This window comes from Tetranychus urticae, unplaced genomic scaffold (genome assembly GCF_039701765.1).
Source record: "Tetranychus urticae isolate SD_2017Ah unplaced genomic scaffold, NJAU_TeUrti_SD_1.0 Scaffold_4, whole genome shotgun sequence".
NCBI classification, from domain to species: Eukaryota; Metazoa; Arthropoda; class Arachnida; order Trombidiformes; family Tetranychidae; genus Tetranychus; species Tetranychus urticae.
The window spans coordinates 652501-657500 of record NW_028315836.1 but is presented as its reverse complement, the minus strand read 5'-3'; the positions used below and the strand labels follow the sequence as shown (position 1 = coordinate 657500).

At 42.6% G+C, this 5000-nt stretch overlaps 3 non-coding genes across 3 annotated transcripts in view; all 3 read right to left on the bottom strand.

Annotated features, from left to right (window-relative positions):
• Positions 1-1436, bottom strand: part of LOC149093007 (large subunit ribosomal RNA) — a 4168-nt gene extending 2732 nt beyond the window's left edge. Inside the window, exon 1 of the ribosomal RNA XR_016200445.1 lies at positions 1-1436. This exon is cut by the window's left edge and continues 2732 nt beyond it. This is a non-coding gene — a ribosomal RNA (large subunit ribosomal RNA).
• Positions 1437-1912: 476 nt separating this feature from the next.
• Positions 1913-2067, bottom strand: LOC149093006 (5.8S ribosomal RNA). The gene has a single exon (XR_016200482.1). It is a non-coding gene; the product is annotated as a 5.8S ribosomal RNA (ribosomal RNA).
• Positions 2068-2554: 487 nt separating this feature from the next.
• Positions 2555-4724, bottom strand: LOC149093005 (small subunit ribosomal RNA). The gene has a single exon (XR_016200374.1). It is a non-coding gene; the product is annotated as a small subunit ribosomal RNA (ribosomal RNA).
• Between the last annotated feature and the right edge of the window lie 276 nt (positions 4725-5000).

Below are 5000 nucleotides of genomic sequence, written 5' to 3'. Positions count from 1 at the left end.
CGGCCCCAAGACCTCTAATCATTCGCTCTACCGGATGCTACTGGTACTTCCATTGGTGCCAGCTATCCTGAGGGAAACTTCGGAAGAAACCAGCTACTAGACGGTTCGATTAGTCTTTCGCCCCTAAACCCGGATCTGACGATCGATTTGCACGTCAGAATCGCTACAGACCTCCACCAGAGTTTCCTCTGGCTTCATCTTGTCCGGGCTTAGTTCACCATCTTTCGGGTACTAACATATATACTAGTGCTCCGCGAAAATCTCGGTAAAGTGGATATATCACGGGCTGATATTGCGGTATACTCTTACAAGCATACATCATATCAATTTCTTTCAATTCGCCTTTCAAGCCTAAACAAGACTGATCAGCTTGCATACATGTTAGACTCCTTGGTCCGTGTTTCAAGACGGGTCGGATAGAGTACCGATCTACTGACCACAGAATCACTAGGTTAACGTAAGCTTGCCACTTTTACCAACAAACCACCAAAAGCCAGCCAATCCATGAGTTGTTTCAACACCAGGTGAAGAAACAGACATCATCAACGAAAGACTAGTCGGATTCGTCAGAGCAGATGACAAGCATTGTTGACCCTGCATAAGCAGAGATTCATCTCCAATGTGACTGTGGTAACAGTTGCCAACACTAGCTCACAGGCTAAGTCTAACAACGCAAGGAATATTAGTAGCTGTGAAAACTAAATGCTGATTAGGTGTGTGTTTAGTACACCTTGCTGTTATCACTTGAACAAGAGTTTTGCACTCTCCTTCACATTGGTCGTGGTTTGAGCACGAGAGTTGAGAAAATGCACTCCTCATGCACATATTGCACTCCTCCTATCAATACCAAGATCCAAGGGCAGGCTAAAAGTTACCCCTTAACCTACTGATCTTGGAACGCTGTAAAGCATTCTTAGCACTGAATAGAAAAAGGCAACAATACACAAGAGGAGCTGAGTTCTCCTCTCAGCTACACTTCGTGGTTCTATCCGTTTCTCTACAAGCGGTTTCACGTCCTTTTGAACTCTCTCTTCAAAGTACTTTGCAACTTTCCCTCACGGTACTTGTTTGCTATCGATATTACCATCGTATTTAGTCTTAGGAGGAGTTTACCTCCTAATTTGGATTGCACTCTCAAGCAATCTGACTCTATCCGCGACTAAAGCCAGTAATCGATATTCCATTAACCAAGATCTGCCACCGGCCTAGAACCGTCTCTGGGAAGAGGGCCCTTGTCAGAGGGACTTGCAGATTTAGTTGAAATAATCGTGACTCTAGCCATTACGCAGCACCGCTTTCCACCTTTCAATGGAAAACCTTTGCGCCGGACTCATCCCTTTTCACTCGCCGTTACTCAGGGAATCTCATTTGATTTCTTTTCCTCCGCTGAATTATATGCTTAAATTCGGCGGGTAACCTCACCTGATCTGAGATCAAAAATATTGATTAAGTTGATTAATGTTTATTTGTGTTGTTTGCAAGCAAGCAACGTAAATCTACTTTAATGTTTGCACAAATTTTGCCTTTGCATTACTTCTTAGGTCTGCTTTAACAGAATGAAATAGCTACTATTTGTACGATTTATACAAGTGCAAGAAGATTCATCAGTTAACAGGTTAGTTGATCACCATAGTTATCTGCTATACGACTTTAGCGTCGTCAGATAGGCGACTAACCTTAGAATCTCATGCTAGTATCTATTCATATATACTGCTTGCAGAGATGAAATATGCATTGTACACAAAATTTATCATGTGAAACAAGTAGATTTGAGATTCTCCTTACTAAATTGCAACGAATTGCAATTAAGAAAAGGAATAAAACATCAAGATTCATGCATATAAATATACAATCCTCTCAAAACAATGCATATATGGTAGTATGCAAGTGTTTTGTTGATTATTTTACATCTCAACTCTCAGACAGATGTGACCTCGGAAAAGACCCGAAAGCCGCAATGTGCGTTGGAAGCTCAAGTGCTCGGCGTGTCCTGCAATTCGCACCGATTATCGTAGCTAGCTACGTTCTTCATCGATTGGTAATTCGAGTGATCCACCGCTTGAAGATGTATCTTTGCCACCGTGGGACTTTTAATAAGTATCCTAAATCTGCATTGAGAGGGTTTGAAAACAATTGTATGCAGTTTATAAAAACCATAGTTGTCTTTACTTAGTTAGGCGAAGAAGTGTAAAACTTCCTTCTTTAAACCTTGCCGTCAGCATAAGCTGAAGACTTGATCAGGTACCAAGTATGTAGCAAGACAGGCTTTTCATTATAAACTACAATTGTTTTGCAAAAGAAATTATGGCTATCGTTAGATAACCCTCACTCTTTGTTGCATTGGATAATGAAAGATGGATGTATGAATGAACGAATGTAATGCAAATTAGAATCATGTTGCAATGGCTAAATGTTTGCAATAAACATTCACAATTGCGACTCTAATGCAAATACAATTCAATTGCATTCACCATATTAGCATCTACAATATCACTATGCAGAGTGTTTGATTGTTTGAAGGTTGTATTTCTCTTATAATAAGAGGGTAATACGTTAATGATCCTTCCGCAGGTTCACCTACGGAAACCTTGTTACGACTTTTACTTCCTCTAAATGATCAAGTTTGAACATCTTTCCAGCACAATCCGACCACTAGTTTCCCAATGGTCTGGATTGACCAGTCCGAAGTCCTCACTAAATCATTCAATCGGTAGTAGCGACGGGCGGTGTGTACAAAGGGCAGGGACGTAATCAACGCAAGCTAATGACTCACGCTTACTGGGAATTCCTCGTTCATGGGCAATAATTACAATGCCCAATCCCCATCACGAAATGGGTTCAAGCGGTTACCCACTCCTTTCGGAGCAGGAAACAGTATGCACGATGACCACTTCAGTGTAGCACGCGTGCGGCCCCGGACATCTAAGGGCATCACAGACCTGTTATTGCTCTGTTTCGTGCGGCTGCGAGCGCCGCTTGTCCCTCTAAGAAGTCCTTACAGTGCTACAGCATCCTTACCCTAGCCAATTCTGTAGGCTAATAGCAGCAGAGCCCTCAACAGCCGAAACCATCAAGAGATACTACCACCCACAGGTTGACTAAGGGGGAGTACTGCAGTGTAAACTGCAAGTCTATTTAGTAGGCTAGAGTCTCGTTCGTTATCGGAATTAACCAGACAAATCACTCCACCAACTAAGAACGGCCATGCACCACCACCCACTGAATCAAGAAAGAGCTCTCAATCTGTCAATCCTCTCAGTGTCCGGGCCGGGTGAGTTTTCCCGTGTTGAGTCAAATTAAGCCGCAAGCTCCACTCCTGGTGGTGCCCTTCCGTCAATTCCTTTAAGTTTCAGCTTTGCAACCATACTTCCCCCGGAACCCAAAAACTTTGGTTTCCCGGAAGCTTCCATTCGAGTCATGAAATTAGTTACTCAGAATGATCGCTGGTTGGCATCGTTTATGGTTAGAACTAGGGCGGTATCTGATCGCCTTCGAACCTCTAACTTTCGTTCTTGATTAATGAAAACATTCTTGGCAAATGCTTTCGCTGTAGTTTGTCTTGCGACGGTCCAAGAATTTCACCTCTAGCGCCGCAATACAAATGCCCCCGTCTGTCCCTCTTAATCATTACCTTGGATTCTTAAGACCAACAAAATAGAACCAAGGTCCTATTCCATTATTCCATGCAAGATCATTCAAGTTAAGGTAGTGGTACGCATCATATAGATGGTTGACCATACCGTTTTTAGGCACCTCTTTCGAGGTTTTGGACGCCTGCTTTGAGCACTCTGATTTTTTCAAGGTAAAAGTCTCGATCGCTTGAATCAACACTCGGTAAAGAGCATTGATAGCAAATATCGAGCAATTTTCTGTCTAAACACTATGAATGTAACCACCAGGAAAGAGGAATGAAGGTTCAAGCAAGCATCCGTAGACACAAGCAAGAAACCTAACATCACCATCTAACCCTTTAATCAGTGGACCCCATAGGTTCGACTGAAATCCAACTACGAGCTTTTTAACCGCAGCAACTTTAATATACGCTATTGGAGCTGGAATTACCGCGGCTGCTGGCACCAGACTTGCCCTCCAATAGATCCTCGTTAAAGGATTTAAATTGTACTCATTCCAATTACGGGGCCTCAATAGAGTCCCGTATTGTTATTTTTCGTCACTACATCCCCGTACTGGGATTGTGTAATTTGCGCGCCTGCTGCCTTCCTTAGATGTGGTAGCCGTTTCTCAGGCTCCCTCTCCGGAATCGAACCCTAATTCCCCGTTACCCGTTACAACCATGGTAGGCGCATAACCTACCATCGACAGTTGATAAGGCAGTTGCTTGAGGGATACATCGTCGGCTCAGAGGCCATACGATTTGCTCAGTTATTCAGAGTCATCACAAGAAATGCAACCGAAGTTGCTAAGATCCCCACTGCTAGTCCTTAGACAGCGACCGAAATCACTGAACAGGGTTCTAGGTGAATAAGAATCATTGGTCTTGTACTAATAAATGCGATCCTTCCGTCAGCAAGCTGAGGTTGGAACACTTGTTCATGTATTAGCTCTAGAATTACCACAGTTATCCATGTAAAAAAGAATATCCGAGGAACCGTAACTGATTTAATGAGCCATTCGCGGTTTCACTTTATAAACAGTATGTACTTAGACATGCATGGCTTAATCTTTGAGACAAGCATATGACTACTGGCAGGATCAACCAGGTAACTTGATGTTTTAGCAAAGTAAAATGCTAAACAAGTTGTTTTTGCAGCTATAAATACGATATCCTCAGCTAACAACCAGCAAGTGGATGCTAACTTTAACGAGGTATCGAGATTTATGTCGTGCATTAAGATAATTCTGCAGAAAGCTCTTTAGAATCCATCTTCTTCCACTAAAATGTGCAACCACATCTAGCAGGAGTAACCATTGCTGGGTACGTTTGCAAGTCAACTAAACAGCATAGTATTATAACCGCTTGATACCAATTTCTTGGATCA